Source organism: Rattus norvegicus, chromosome 13, assembly GCF_036323735.1.
Source record: "Rattus norvegicus strain BN/NHsdMcwi chromosome 13, GRCr8, whole genome shotgun sequence".
NCBI lineage: Eukaryota > Metazoa > Chordata > Mammalia > Rodentia > Muridae > Rattus > Rattus norvegicus.
In genome coordinates this window covers 68,675,546-68,692,345 of record NC_086031.1, presented here as the reverse complement: position 1 = coordinate 68,692,345, position 16,800 = coordinate 68,675,546, and the positions used below count along the sequence as shown (strand labels likewise).

Below are 16,800 nucleotides of genomic sequence, written 5' to 3'. Positions count from 1 at the left end.
TGTCACTTGGTCACTGTGACTGTCATCAGCATTCTTGCATGTTTTGTGTGAATTCAATTTTATAAGCCTTCCATAGTACATTCTGAACATATACTATGACTTATCAACCATGAAAAGTCAGTGAAAGAAGAAAAGACAGACAAGAGGATGGTGATTTAATGGTGGTGCAGGTCTTTATCTGTGGGGGAAGCTGCAGAAGGAGCTATCTGTAAGAATCAGAATTCCATTAACAAGCTGGGTAGTTGTAGGGCAAGAGGGGTACAGGGGAGGAGGTTGGGAACCTTCCTTTGGGGCTCACAGTTGGTCATTGCTAGGAATACCCAGTGAGTAGTCACTTGAGGAATGTTAGGTGATCAATAAACACCTGGCTGGGGTTCCCTAGGGCAAAGAATCTCAAGAACTAAGTTAACTTACTTCTAGGATCAAATTATTGTAATTACTGGGACTGTCTGTCACAGTCCAACAAAAAAGAAGGAGCTTACAAAATGCTGTGGCCCTGGCGGACATCCATACTTTTGTGTTATTAGCTAGGGGAAAGCAAAATTGTCATTTTTCTCAGCTCTTTCCTGCTAACCAAGAGCAGTGTCCTCATCAGGGGTCTGAGGACAGTGTCTGGTATCGGAGGTTTTGTAGGAGAAAACTGTGAGAAAGGCCTGTCCTCAACTGCTTCCAAGCCTGCTGGTATCTATCTAGTTACCTAATGTGGTCAAGCATTAAAACCCTAAAATCACTTAGGAGGCAAGCGTCAAGTCCATTTGACTGCTTCTGACTAACCTTGAGGGTATAGAGGGCCCTAGGTTCTCTACCTTTGCTAATGTTAAGGTGTTGCAGGGCAATCAAGAGATGATAGATAGATAGATAGATAGATAGATAGATAGATAGATAGATAGATAGATAGATAGATAGATAGATGCCAGACTGCCAAAGACCAGCCGAATGTGAAGTGACCATAAATGACAAAAGATAACAGTTGAGGACACATGGCCCAGATTAATAGCATCACTAATAAAATCATAGCAAATTCAAGCCATCTTTTTCTTTGAAGATCCAGAGACCCAGTTTTAAGGTTGTTCACCAATGAGATGGTGGTATTGCGTGTGGTCTTCATCTGATCTGTAGCCGGGTAGAGCAAAGGAGGCTTGAGCAGAATTATCAGAGCATTGGAAGGGCTTTATTTACCTTGACCACAGCAGGAGCAGCCGTGATGAGCCCTCCTGGAATGTCCATAGTCCATGCCAATTATAAAGTCTGACCCACCGTTGTTTATAAATAATGTTAGCTTTGCGGTATAACAAGCTGTGCCTTAGTAAAATAATTTTCAAATAAAAGTAAAAGGCTATGACAAGGAAGATAAAAAGAGCCCCACCCCCCTTCATGCCCCAGATCACTTGGCCGTTTTTTCCACTATGCTTTCCTGGGGACTTGGTGACCTTGAGAAACAGAGGAAGAAGTCCCAGCTTTCTGTCTGGGTTTGCTTTTTGTGACCAAGAAATGATACTTCCTGGAGATGGAGCAATGGCTCGATGACTAAGAGGTGTCCTGCTCGTCTAGAGGACCTGGTGTCAACTCTCATCACTCACAGGGTGACTCACATCTGTCTGTAACTCGTTACAGTGCATCCAACTCCCTCTGCTCCCTCCTTGAGCACTGCACATACATGGTGCGCATACATACGTGCAGGCAAAACACTCACACACATAAAAATAAACAAATGAATATCTAATAGAAAGGAGAAAAATGACACTTTCCTACTAAATAATTTCTTAGAACAGTGTTTCCCAACCTCTTTCACGGGGGTCACCTAAGACCATCAGAAAGCACAGACTTTTACATTATGATTCGTAACAGTAGCAAAATTACAGTTATGAAGTAGCAACAAAAATAATCTTATGGCTGTGGGAGGAGGGGGTCACCATAACATGAGGAACTGTATTGAAGGGTCACAGCATTAGGAAGGTTGAGAATCACTGTCTTAGAATCTCGGCATAGCTGTTCATCCTCCCCTAACATGACTAGGGCCTAAATTATAAGCTAAAATAGTTAATAGTTGAATATCCTCTCTTTGCTCCAGTGCTTGATCAGTTATAAACGCAAACTTCAGCAACCCCCCCCCCATATCCTCAAGTGTATTTACAATGGCTCTGTATTATTCTTAGCTAATCCTGATACAGAAAATCACATGGCCCCTGCTCAGTTTCTCAGAAGTCCGTGCCAGCCAGGGCCCTCACTCTGAGCAGGGGATGGAGTTTCACAGGGATTTGTTTTGGCATGTTCTCTATGTGGACTATGTACACTCTACATCCTGGACCAGTAAGTCCCTAGAAGGAGAGGGTAGGCTCGCAAAGCCAGTGAGGGACCCTGGAGGAGCCAAATCGGTCCTGGAAAAAAAGTAAAGCTGGCCCTAAAGAACCAAACTTATTTTCTGTAAAGTTAAAGTCCCAAACCTCTGACTTATAAGGCTGGGTGAGACCTGAGAGCTCTGTCCTATATCTGAACAGCTGGGAAACCTATGTAGCCAGGTTCTTGTGTATTTCCTGTCTCCCTGAGTGGCTGTGCTTAGCAGGGCCCCAGTACTTAGCTTTTACCCAGAGAGACAGCGACGAAAACCCTGCGCTCCCACCCAGCAGAAACTGAGCATCGGCCCTTCTCTTAAACACATGAGTCACAGCCAGGGTTAGCAGAGTCAACCTTGTTTAAAGGTAGATTTGCTTGGATGATATGAACGCACATCTCGCTGAAGAACTGCTGTCCCTAAGAGCTTGACAGAAGATGGATGATCTTCTGTGCTCACTAGAAGCTAGGTCTGGCCCCATGATTTGGCACAACAGAATCAAATCACCTCAGGTTTCTAGCTCTTGAGATGTGCGGACAGGTGATCTGATTCAGCCCAAAACAAGAACGGGGTGCTGCAGTTGGGCATGTGGCTGGGTATATTGAGACCTGACTGATCCTTACTCCTTGATCTAGTCTTTCCAGGTTGGTTTCTATGTAGTATCTCCAAGCAAACCCTGCAGAGAGCAGCTGTGACTACAGCAGGGACTTGTGTCAGGAAACATATTCCTTAAAAGGAACAGAAAAAAAATGTCTGTCTGTCTGTCTATTTATCTATATCATTTGTCTGTCTCTCTGTCTATCATCTGTCTGTCTTTCTATTTCCCCTAAACTTTCTCCTCTTTATTTAAACGTTGAAACTTTTGGCTGTCTGGTGGCTTGATGTCCTGGTACCAGCATCTTCATCCAGAAGCTTATGCTCATGTGTGACTAGTTACCGAAATTGCCCCCAAAGGCGAATCAGTGAGTTGTCACAAAGCCCAAGCCCTGAGCCCTCTGTACAAATCAACTCTGGCCTTTAACCTAACCATCCCCCCTTCCCTCGTGATCAGCTGCTCTTTGGCACCAGAGCAGTAGACCATGCCTCTCTCTCTCTCTCTCTCTCTCTCTCTCTCTCTCTCTCTCGCAGTGACTTCACAGACTCGGTAGCTTTGTCTGACCGATCTGGCTCATGATCACTAGCAGAGAGAGTGTGCTTGGCTTCCATTCATAGTGTTGCTTTCCAACATTAGCTACTGGGTTCCCATGTTTCACACTGTTCAGTCAAGACCTCAGCCTGCCCAATCTCCTACCCCACCACCCCATGACCCCCCCCCAGCCCCCCTGTAGCCACAGACTGTGGCTGGGCTCTTGACAGGTGTGCCCTGCAGCTACCCGAGCCCACTGCGTCGAATGAGGCTCAAACAGTCAAAAGCTGAGGGTCTCTTCCAGCAGCCTCTGCAAAGACTTAGACATGTCCACCTCATGAATCTGCAGAGGCAGGCTGGCAAGTGGTCACGAACAGGCCATCTCCCAAGATCTCCTGTGCTTTCTCTTATGCTGCTGCCTAGGCCACATGTCCCGGGAGGAGCTTTCCTCAGGCTGAGTCAGCACTTAGGCTGCCAGCTGTGGCAGAGGCCAGATGGAAGGGGCGTGGACCGGAAAAATAATGAAGGCATATGCCCTCCAGTTTTTCTTGTTCTATTTTGAGTTGCTTTAGGGTTTAAATTTTTTTTAAGCTGTTTTATCTCTGATTTCTTTCTTTTTTCTTTTTTTTTTAAAGGAATTGTGAAAAGAGAAAGTGTTGGGCAAAAAGACAAGGAACTGAAAAAAAATCTCGAAGTCAATTCGTGCAACATTTGCAAAGAAGGCTCAAGGTCACTGTGGAGCTGGCCCCTGGTGACCATATGACAGCTTAGGGTAAGCATTGGAGAAAACAGGGTTGTCAATCAAAGGAAGGGAATGAATAATGCATAGTCACCTCATGTCAGAGTGACAGTGATGGAACTACCTAATGATTCTTTACTATCCTATTAAGAGCCAACCTCCACCTGAATCCATCCTCCCCGTCCCCCTCCCCCACCACCTCCCCTTCCCTTCCCACTCCCCTTGTATCCTGAGCATGGTTTAGGCCCTAATTCTGAGCTTTGTCTCTCAGTGACTAGAAGCCATTCCTGTGAAGGAGACCCCACGTACTTTGCATCTTCCGCCAACAGACTCTCTCCTTATAGCTATCGCAGATCCTTCCTCTAGGCCCTAGCCCTGAACTCTGTTATTAACTAATAGAACTCATTCTTTTTTTTTTTTTCTTTTTTCTTTTTTTTTTTTTTTCTTTTTTTTCGGAGCTGGGGACCAAACCCAGGGCCTTGCACTTGCTAGGCAAGCGCTCTACCACTGAGCTAAATCCCCAACCCCTAGAACTCGTTCTTACAGTAAAGGTCACAAGTGCTTTGTTACCTTGCTAGAGAGTTTCTATGTAGCTATGCCTAAAGTTTTGTTGTGATAATCGTCCCATGGAAACCCCTTCCCAAAGTTTTACTGTGCTTAAATGTGTGAGAAGAAGAAACCACAAGGTCAGACTCTGACCGTTTTTGACCCAGTGCTTGTAAAGATGGTACGGCCTCGAGTTTCATTCTCCACCTCTCTCTAATTGTCGCCCAGCCAGCCAAGAGGCCTGTGGGGTCCCTGACAGAGTAACAATGTTAAGCCAACTAATACCCAAGTTCTTCCGCTGACTCTGCCCATCCCCAGATCCGTTGTTCATTGAGTATGGCTATTCCACCAGAAAACTGCCAAGCTCAGAGCTGAGTGTTCTGAAAAGTGAAGAGCGTGTATCGTTCAATAGTTTGTCCCAGCAAAGTGCACATAAGATACTTATGGAGTAATGGATGGAAGCACTTTGGGCTGAGATTAACAGTAGACTGAAGAGAAGGATACTTAAACAAAAACAGATATGCTATTTTGGGGCCCATTGAACAATTGCCAGCCTTTCTCTTTTCCCACATCCTTAGAAAGGACTCAAGCAAGTCCTTCCCACTCCGTTCCCAATCACATAGTCAGATGCTAAGAGCTCCTCTAACAAAAGTAAATGTTTAGAGGCTGGAGAGATGGCTCCGCAGTTAAGAGCATTGACTGCTTTTTCAGGGGCCTTTCTTTGAGTCCCAGTGCCCACGTCGTAGCTAACAGCAGTCTCCGTAGCTCCGGTCCCAAGGGGTCCAACACCCTGCTCTTGCCTTTGTGGACACCACACTCATATGGTACACACACATACATGTAGGCGAAACACCCACATGCATAAAAGAAAATTGAAAAAAGAAATTCTTAGTGAGCAGCATATAAATAGTCACACAATCTTGGGTGAAGTCAGTGTTAGCCTGTTCTTATGTTCTAGATGCTTCAACCATGCCCTCCACAAAAGGTTCTCTGTACACGTACACACACACACACACACACACACACACACACACACTCACTTTCTAGCATCTGTTATTTCTATTCATTTTCCGGTTATGAAAAGTGGTGGGTTTCCTTTTGGCATTAAATACAAATTCCCCCCCACCCTCCCCCACCATTTCTCTGCCCTGCCTTTTACCAGTCTCCTCCTTCCTCAAAGCAGTCATGCCACATGACCTAATACCCCGATATGAAACTTTTTAAGATCTACAGGGATGGCTTCCAACAGGCTTACAGCAGCTAATACAAGGGTACGGCCTTTCTGATGAAGAGCTAGTTGTTCAACCTGAGAAAGTAAATTCTGTTAAAGAGCAGAGTATGTGTATATGTATACATATATTGCTGTGTATGTGTATGCACATATGCATGTGTGTCTGTGCAGATGCATACATGCCAAAGCACACATGTGAAAGTCAAAGGAAAAGCCCCAGGAGATGATTGTCTTTTACTACCTTGTTGAATTTGGAGATACAACCCAGATTGTCTGGCCTGCCCAGAAGTGCCTCCCTCACTGAGCCATCTCGCATGCCTGCATTTTTTAAAAGACACATAAACAAGAAGGCAAACTTTATTAAGATGAGAATGGTTGTCCTGTTCACCGCTGTTTCTAACATAATACCTGTAGTGTGGAAGCCATTAGACGCTGATGAGTCAATTCCACACTGACATGACTGGATTACTATAGGGTAATTTTTGAAAGATTTATGTGTATGTATATGTGATTGTCTGTGTGCATGAATGTTCATGCCCACAGCACAGGCATCAGATTCTCTGGAGCTGGAGTTACAGCCTGCCTGACATGGGGATTGGAAATAGAACTCAGGTCCTCTGCAAGAATAGTCCATGCTCTTAACCACTGAGCTATCTCTCCAGCCCACAGAGAGGCATTTTTAAACAAAATGCTTTGGAACGAGCAAGATGGCTGGGCAGGTAAGAGTGTTCACCGCAGAGGCCTGGTGACCTGAGCTGAGTTCCTGGGGTGCAGGGTGGAAGGAACCAACCCCTACACATGAAAGAATAAGAAATAATATTTTTTTAGTATGTGTTTTGCCCACAAGCATATTTAATATAACAGCACTAAAACATGGTTTTGAAGCACACCCTTGTGTTTTAGGGAGCTTCGGAATTTACAGTCTAAAGGCAGCATCTAGATTAAAGGGCGTGCCTAATAACTCCACTCTCCTTTATATCTACTTTCTGTGACTGTGTCAACCTCCTTACCAGTGTCTTCCCATAATAGTCTCGATTGAAACATTGAAAACAACTTTGAGCCCATATGCCGTGGGCTATCTTCTCTATAGTTGTTGTGCACCCAACAGCCCTTCAGTCTTCCCCCAAAACCCTTCCCTAGCTTTTCAGATGTTACTTTTGACTTTATAGATCCCACCTCATACTCCATATCTTTGCATTACCGGTTGGAAGACATAACTGCCTTTAAAATAAAGATCCCAAACCCTTAAGTTCAAAGATTTCTATAGGAAGCCCCCGTAAGTTTTCAAGCATGGATGAAAGGCTCTAGTTTTGAGATCTCAGCAATGGATGAGTGTGACCACTATTCATTTAGGTAGTTCTTTGAATGAGTTCACAGAATGTGTGAAATTGTTTTTAAATTTAAAAAGAAAAAAATTTTTTCTTGGTTTTTGAAACAGGGTTTTTCTGTGTAGTTCTGGCTGTCCTGGAACTTGCTCTGTAGACCAGGCTGATCTCAAATTCAGAGGCCTCTGCCTCCCGAGCGCTAGAATTAAAGTCGTGCGTGTGCTACCGCCACCTGCCTAACTTTAAAAATTATCTTACTGTGGTGTGTATTTATGATATGGTATGTGTAGTAAGGGAGGGAAGGTAAGACAGAAGGAAGAAGAGAGAGAGGGAGGGGGAGGGGCAAGGGGGAGGGGAGGGGGGAGGACCTACCCTAGTGCTGTGGGTGGAGTTCCAGAAATCGGTTTTATTCTTCCTGTAGAATCTAAGGACCAACATCAGGTCGTCAGGCTTGCACACCGAGCACTTTCAGACACTGCTGAGCCAACCACTGGCCCCAAGGCATGTGGAATTAAAGGAAGATCCCTTGGGACTCGAGAGATGCCTCAGTGGGTTAGGAGCACCCACTGCTCTTGCAGAAGACTCTTCTGACCTCCAAAGGCACCAAGCACTCCCATGGTGCACATACATTTATGCAGGCAAAATGCTCAGACACAAAATTTTAAAAGAAAGGAAGACAGACAGACCCACCACCCCTTGGAGGTTTGAAATTACGCAGCTGTACAATCCCATCTTTACTCAAGAATTTGCTCAAGGAAAGCCAGTGAAAGATACACACACACACACACACACACACACACACACACACACATATATATACACACACCACACACATACACAGAGAGAGGGGGGACTACAATCCTGTCCAAATAAATAAATAAGTAAGTAAATAAATAAATAAATAAATAAATAAATAAATAAATAAATAAATAAATACAGGAATAAACACAGGAATGAAGAGCAGAGATCCAACTAGAAGTGTTTGGAAGTCCTATTATCCTGGACTGAGGTTGCTCATCTGCCTCCCAGATCTAAGCAGCCTCTCAGCCCCACCTTCCACCACTCCTCCACCCTCTAACATCACCCTAGCACCTACAAACACCTCAGTTCCTAGGCTTCTGCAATGGTACAATGGAGTTAGGTTGCCCACCTCAGCTCCTGAGCCCTTTGATGCTTTATTCCTGAAATTGATGTTCCTGAAAAGGCCTTAACTACCTCTCTCCCTCCACAATTATTCCTATGAATACCTCCATCCAAAAATATATTTGACACCTCCATCCAAAAATATATTTGACCAGATCTGTCAGAAAGACAATGTAACCAAAGTAAAACAATGTCTGGCAGAGATAAAGAAAAAGCCCACAGTTCTGAGCACAAGATGTAGCCAGGAATGAATCTAACACAGCATGGTGTGCCTTTGTTGTGAGAAATTTCCTAGGATTGGCTAACTTAAACATCAGACATTATTAGTCATAGTCCATAGTGGAGGAGTCTCCTGTCAGTGGGCATGGTGAGGGCTCACCCCCTTGTTTCACATAGTCTCCTTGTATCTTCACAGGACAGAGAGTAGCAAGCACCCACAAACAATTGGGAGAAGGTGCAAATGGATCACAGCATGCAGATTCCCAGGTATTTACCAAAGGTGGCTTGCAGTCTGCCTCAAAGATTTGGAGCAGGTAAAAGAAAGGAAAGCAGAGGGCTAGAGAGATGACTCTGTGGTTAAGAGCACTGACTGCTCTTCCAGAGGTCCTGAGTTCAATTCCCAGCAACCACATGGTGGCTCACAACCATCTGTAATGGGATCCGATGCCTTCTTCGGGTGTGTCTGAAGACAGCTGTAGCATACTCATATACATAAAATAAAATATTTAAGAAAGGAAAACAGCATAAGATACACAGTTCATATGCTCATGAGACAATGGCAACTGTTCATTTAGAGCTGTTTGTGAATGTACCCACCAGGTCTGCAACTCCTTGCTGCCCACTTAGACTTAAGTAGCACCTCCCTGTCTGTCCACGGCATATCTAGACTCCTTTCTCTTCCTCAAACAAGCCAAGGTCACTCAAAGTCACCCAAGGACTCTGTAAGGCCTTTGTGCCGAATCCCTTCATTCTTCTAGAATGTTCTTCCCTCACATATTTGTATATCCAACTTGCATTCCAATTCAGGCTGCAGCTGGAAATCCAGTTTTCCGAGAATTTTCCCTCTTTCCAGAATTTGTTTGCTGTTTTCCTCATAGTACCTAAGGACCACGTAATATATTTTTATTTATATACATGATAATCTTTTATTGTACACTCGTCCCATGTATAAGATCATGAGCACAAAAACTCGGCCGTACCTCTTAGAACTGTGTCTGGAACATATTAGAAGCTTTAATAACTAGGAGTCCAGTCACTGAACCATAGATGGTACTCAACCAGGGAAAGGTTTTTCTGAAGGGTCCTCATTAAAGACACTAACCGATTTAATATGTGCGCCCTCGGAAGCATTTTTACAGCAGACTCAGCAGACAAAAAAAAGCAGACCACAAAGACAATGTCACATGACTCAGAACAGGCTATTCTGGGAAGCCCCTAAGAGTTCTGTTTGCACTTTCTCCTAGTTCTGAAATCCTCCCGCTGCACAGAGACGGTGCCGAGCTTTCAGTCAGAGACCAGACTCCACTTCCCTCCCTATCGACACACACTTCCCCATCTCCAGCTTCAAAATGAGGAGTTGTCAGCAAACCAAGGGATAAACTCTTACAGCATGCTCGGGGCTAACTGTAGCATGGCGACTGCCGCACGCATGCGCTCTTCACTTCTGCTTACTTCCCCGACTCTTCATTTAAGAGGAGGAACTTAACATTTGGTCCACTAGATTTTAGTCATTGTTCCTTCTCAGCCTGGATGGCTGTAAGTCTCCTAGGACACCTTACTGTCCAACTGCATCCTATCATTAAACACAAAAGAATCCTTATTACCCACAATCTCTGGGACCTGCTCCCCGTGCAGTTCCCTTCCTGAATCATCTGCTCACATTCTCCGTCCTCACGGGGCTCTGGGCTCACTGGTTGCTGGCAGGCTGTAGATCATGTCCGGTCTGCACTTGTCTCAGGACTTTGCACTGCTTGTGTCAGACACACTTTTCCCTAGGCAGCTATACAGCTCGTTTCCTCCCTTCCTCCAGCAGCACTGTGCTCAAAGGTGTCCTCTGAGTGGGGCCTCCCCCACAAGCTCTCTAAAGTAGCAACCTCTGCCTACCGTAGCATTTCACATACATTGAGCCCACTTTTTTTCTTATCCTGCTATTATCACTTAGGAACTTTCAAAATCTATCTCAGAAGGTGGAAAGGAAAACAACGACTAAGAAAATATATGGAGAACAAAAATGACCGACGTTAAAGGGAGTGGATATTCTAACATAAAATTAACAAGTGGTGAAATTCTGGCCAAAGACAAGGTAAGTTCTGTCAAACCCAGGAAGCAAATGACAGGAAGGACACAAATTCATATGGACAACGGGTTTTCTGGTAGAATCTGGGAGCTAGGCCACATCCCTAGGTAACAGTACAAATGGTGTGGGCTGGTAAGAGTAGCAAGCAGGGCACGGCAGTGCATGCCTGCAATGATAAAACTGCAATCTGAGGCAGGTTAGGTGACCTGAATCTGTGGTCAGTCTGGCTACAGTGTGATACTTTGTCTCAAAACAGCAGCAATACAGCAGCCAAGCAATACTGCAGAAAATGGCTAAGCAAGAGGAAAGTAAAGGGGTTGGGGATTTAGCTCAGTGGTAGAGCGCTTGCCTAGCAAACGCAAGGCCCTGGGTTAGGTCCCCAGCTCCGGAAAAAAAAAGGAAAGTAAAGAAGAACTAATTTCCATAGCAATACTAAAGCTTAGACCATATTCATGTAAGAGTGCAAACATAGGCCTGGGCATTTTCCAAAGGGGTAATAAACGGTGTCTGACTGCCACACACAACAGGGAATGGTGTCGTGCTTTGCAGATTTGCTAGACACCATGGGGGTCTAGACTTCCTGTGAACTCAAGGATGGAAACCCAGGGGAGCTTCAGCAGATACAGGAAGCCCACAGCTGCAAACCCAGCTGGAAGGAGAACAGTGGTTGACACCACAGACAAAGTGTGGATGTGGTGAAAAAAATTCGTTTTTCTAAAAACTTCTCTTGCATACAGAATACAGAATTCAGAAAGCAACTGTTCTTTGCTGTTTTGTTTTGTTTGGGTTGGTTTGGGTTGCATTGGTTTGGTTTGGTTTGGGTTGGGTTGGGTTGGGTTAGGTTGGGTTGGGTTGGGTTGGTTGGGGTTTTGAGACAGGGTCTCACTAAATAGCTTTGGCTGACCTCCAACTAAGTAGACCATGGCTGGCCTTGATCTCAGACATCTACCACCTGCTGCCTCCAGAGTAGCAGGATTAAAGGAGTGTACCACTTTTGATTAAGTAAAGTCATCTGGAGATGAAGGGAAATTTAAAATAAGTTATTTATGATCAGCCAAACTCCCAAGAGCCCAACAAAGGCTGGGCATGTAGCACAGTTTGCAGAGCACTTATGTAGCATGCACAAAGTCCCCTGGCATCAGTCCCTAGCACCACATAAACCAGGCACAACAGCATGCACCTGTGACCCTAACACAGATAGACTTGAAGTTGAAAGTTATCCTTGGTTGTATAATGAGTTCATAGCCACCTTGGGATTTATGATAACCCACCAATAAATAAATGTATAACCAAATAGCCAAAAAAGTATGTGGCAATTTTGTTTCCCAGCTTCTGAAGGGCATATTAAAGTTCAGAGAAAAAATACCTATTGAGAAGGGCATAGAACACACACCTTTAGTCCCAGCACTGAGGAGGCAAGACAGACCGATCTGTGTGAGGCTAGCCTGGTCTATGTAGAGAGCTCCAGGCCTAGGCTATACATAATGAGGTCTTATTTCAGAAAAAAATAAAACAAGTGAAGGAAAACAAAACAACAAAACCAGAACCTCAGGTCCATGGTCAAAGCTGACCTGACCAAACTGATTTTATAACCAGGGAAACAACACGCTTCCTGTGTCTGTGAAACCCACGGTGTAGTTGGGGGAAGGGAAGAAAAAAAGGAAAACGTATGCCATGTAATGTCAGTATTGATAAGCAGTATTAAAAAGTGGAACAAACTCTGTGGAGAAACAGCTGACTGTGACTCAAGCTGGAAATAAACAAGAAAAGTTCAAAACATCTCCAGTGCCAGAGAATAAGGAAGTGCTCAAAACTAAAAAAGGAGGGGGAAGAAAACTGAAGGGAGCATGCAGGGAAACAGGATGAAGAGAAAAGGATGCAGTGAGGAGATCTAGAAGCATCGGAGCCATAAAGTAAGGGAGCCTCAATCAACCATCCCAAGGTGGAGGGTAACTAACCAAGACTCTATCTACACGGACATAGAGATGACTAGATAAGCAGGGAAATATCTAGTGAAGAATTCCAAATAACTTGTGTAGAGAATGCCCTCTGAGGGGGGCAGAGCCCAGACTCTCAGGTGTGGGCCACATCTAGTGATGCTTTCAAAGACTACAGGTCAGAAAGGAAGAGGAAAGAACAGGATGGAGAGTGACAAAAGTCTCACCATGAGAAACGCATGCCTGACTGGAACAGCACCTCAGTAGCTAAGGGCACTTGCTCTTGTAGAGTTTGATTCAGCAATCACAGGGGCTGTTCAAGGTCTTTACCTTTATGATGGATTTCAAAAGTCAAAGGTGGAAGGATTTGTTAATAGGTTGGGTAGGAGACGTGGATAGAAAAAGCCACATGGTCACTGATGGCATCATTCTCTGAAAATGTTGGCACCAAGAAGAGATGCCCTGATTAGTTGGTTTCATTTTCCTGTTGAGAAGGTATTAAGAAACATTAAGAACGAGGTTGGGGAACTAGCTCAGCAGTTAAGAATAGGACTCAGGCTAAATTCCCAGCACCCACATGATAGCTTGCGCCTGTCCATAACTCCAGTTCCAGAGTTTCTGACACCCTTTCTCAGATATACATGTCAGCAAAATACCAATGCACATAAAATTATATATATATGTATATGTATACATATATATACATGTGTGTTTGCATGTGTGTATGCACGTGTGCATGTGTGTATATATATATATGTTTATATATGAACATATATATGAAACATTAAGAAAGGAAAACTCAGGTGATTTAAAAATAAAAAGTTCAATCTTGATATAATTGTAGCTGACAGGGAATGAGCTAACAGCTGAAGAAGCTTGTACAGTTACAACAGTTACATGGCAGTGGTACAATGTGCTCATACTTATTCTCGCAAGTCAGAAATAGACATGATGACAGAGAGCTATAGGTATGCTGTACCAAGGTCGGTTTTGTGGTTTGGACATTGTGCAATAGCTAACTAAGATGTGAGCACAGAGGTATGACATGGGGACTGGGGGAAGGACATGGGACCTCTTTGCATTATGCTTGAAAGTTCTTATAAATATGCCACTTTTCAAAGTAAAAAAAAAAATTTAAATCAATTTTTCCCCCAGAGGATGAAATGACAGCAGACTTCTCACGAGTGCAGATGACTGAAGGGATGTGAGTTAAGACTGTGATCTGTTTGCCATACGCATGCAAGTGGGACCAGGAACCGTGGAAGTTCTACGTAAGTTGTACATCTGAAGGAGCCATTTCACTTCTGGGTGCCACTGTTGCAAGCTGACAGGCACACTGGATAATAATGAGGTGGGACACTCAGAGCTGATCCACACTGTGACACAGAAGTCGTTAATGAAGTGGAGATGTTTAGCTAGGAATGTCCTTCAAGACATAAAGAGCTATCTTCAAACACTTGACAGTGGTCACGAGAATAAAATTAAACTTCGACAAGATGACAGAGCTATCTTCTTAAAAAAAAAAAATGGAAACAATCTGAGTTACATTCAGGCCTCTTGATACTAAAGCCTTCTGAAGCACTAGAAGCATCAAAGCGTTCCCCTATGGAACCGTAAGTATAGCTTCATTTGGTCTTACCTTTAAGGAGACTTGATTTATTACTGCTACCTTCAGTCTTCTCTTTCTGAAACTATCCCAAGAGTCTACCTCAATAGGTCTGTGGTCTGCCCTTAAGAATGGAATGGTTATCAGCTTCTGAGATGGGATGGAGACATTTGAATTAAATATCTGCCTCAACCAAAAGGAAGCAGGACACGGCACATGTCCTATTTTTCCATATGATATATGGATGGAAAGAAAGAGGGATTTAGTCCTGTACAGGCAATATCTCCATTTGCTGGATCCAATGGTACTTATACTTCTAGCACTCAGGAGACTAATGCAAGAAGATTCCAAGTTCCAATCTAGCTTGGGCTCACAACAAGACATTGTCTCAAACAAACAAAAACACAGAAAAGAAAAAAAAACAACAATAAAACATTTGGAGACCACAGTGGTTTGAATGAGAATGGGCCCCCATTGGCTCCTATGTTTGATACTTAGACCCCAGTTGATTGAACTGTTTGGGAAGGATTAGGAGGAGTGACCTTGTTGGAAGTGGTACGTTACTTGGGGTGGATCTTGAGGTTTGGGAAGACTGGTGCCATTCCCAGTGGGCTCTCTGCTCCCTGCTTGTCATTCAAATTATTCCAGCCTTCACTCAGCCCTCATGGAATGATACGCCCAATTAAGCTTTCCTTTATAAGTTGTCTTGGTCATGGTGTTCTACCACAGAAATATTAAAGTAACTAATGCAGAGACTGACACCCAGCAGTCTATCTCGTGCCTATTTGCTCCACTGTTGAACTGAATACCTGTTAACAGTCACCTTTTCATTGCTTTGACAAAAGTTAAACAACTTTTTTTTTCATCTTTATTAACTTGGGTATTTCTTATTTACATTTCTATTGTTATTCCCTTTCCCAGGGTAACCAACTTTTAAAAAAGGTTTATTACTCTTGTGGTCTGAATGAGAATGGTCCCATCGGCTCATGTATTTTAATGTTTGGTCCCCGGCTGATGGACTATTTAGGAAGGATTGCGGGGTGTGGCCTTGTTGAAGGAGGTGTCACTGGGGATGAGCTTTGGGATTTCAAAAGCCTACAGCTCAGTATCTCCCCCCTATCCCTGCAGTTTGTCACCTACTACTCCATAGCCATGCCTGCCTGCCAGCCAGCCAGCATGCCCCCTACCATGATGATTATGGAGTAAGCCTTGGAAACTATAAGCAATCTTTCGATGAAATGCTTTCTTTTTTTTTTTTTAAGATTTATTCATTTATTATATGTAAGTACACTGTAGCTGTCTTCAGATACACCAGAAGAGGGCATCAGATCTCTTTACGGTGGTTGTGAGCCACCATGTGATTGCTGGGAATTGAACTCATGACCTCTGAAAGAGCAGTCGGGTGCTCTTAACCGCTGAGCCATCTCTCCAGCCCGAAATGCTTTCTTTTATAAGTTGCCTTGGTCCTGGTGTGCCTTCACAGCGATAGGACAGTAACTAAGATAACTGCATTACACTTCCTGCTTCAGAAGTTTTAGTCCATGACCACTTTGCTTTGGGTCCATGGTGGCAAGATATCACAGCAGGAGTATACAGCAGAAGAAGCCTATTCACCTTATGCTGGCCAGAAGTCAGGGAAGGGAGTAGGGAGGGAGGGAGGAAGAGAGGGAAGGAGACAGAAAGGAAGAGGGAAAAGGAGGGAGGAAAGGAGAGACTATTCTTCAGCCATAAAGAAGAGAGTGAGGTAAGAAAGCAGGCTATGGAGGAGTGGATATGATCTATGTTGTTATGTGTACATATGATGAGGACACAATGAGGCCTATGACAGACAATTAGTACCCATTCATAAAAACTCAAAAGAGTATGCAGGAAATGCATATGGGAGTGCTCAGCAAATTGTGAAAGTGTGAGGGAGTTTTGATGAGCACAATGTTGATTCACCTTCTTTCATTGAATTCCAATTCTTAAAGGATGAACAATAGAAAACCAAGAAACAATGCCATTGCAAAGGATCCCCCCCTTCCAAGGACCAACATTGTCTCCAAAGAGCTGGAGAGTATAGTGGTCTCCCCAGGATGCTCAGACTGAAGGCTCTGACTTCTTGTGGCCTAAGTTTCTTGCTGAGCTGTGTCTGAGTGATCCCAACCTCTCATCTGCCACCTAGCACGATCTCTGCCCGTGTCTTCAGCAGCAGCTGATCTATACACAAGCACCAGAGGAAATGAAACAGAGCAGGCGCTTTGGCTCTCATCTTTTACTAGGTAACCCCAAACCCTTCCCCAAAGACACATCAAGCGTCCACGACTCGGACTGAGAGGTCTGCTTTACCTTCTTAGCTTATTTTATTAGGGGGAGGGAGGTGTCACACCCAGAGCAAATATTTCCCCATTGGTCCAGAGCAAATAATCCCCTAGGCAGCCTAGCCATTCCACCCTAAACAGTAGCCGAGTTCTTATACTCATTCATTGGTTTATTTATTAATTTAGCATATACCAAGTAGTTAATATAGTCCCTTCTGT

The 16,800-nt window shown here is 44.0% G+C and overlaps 1 long non-coding RNA gene across 1 annotated transcript; it reads left to right on the top strand.

The window, feature by feature from the left end:
• Nucleotides 1–3,683: 3,683 nt before the first annotated feature.
• LOC120096282 (uncharacterized) lies at nt 3,684–15,041 on the top strand. Its single transcript, XR_005492553.2, has 4 exons — nt 3,684–4,230; nt 8,858–8,928; nt 10,604–10,744; nt 13,831–15,041. It is a non-coding gene; the product is annotated as an uncharacterized LOC120096282 (long non-coding RNA).
• The last annotated feature ends 1,759 nt before the right edge of the window (nt 15,042–16,800 follow it).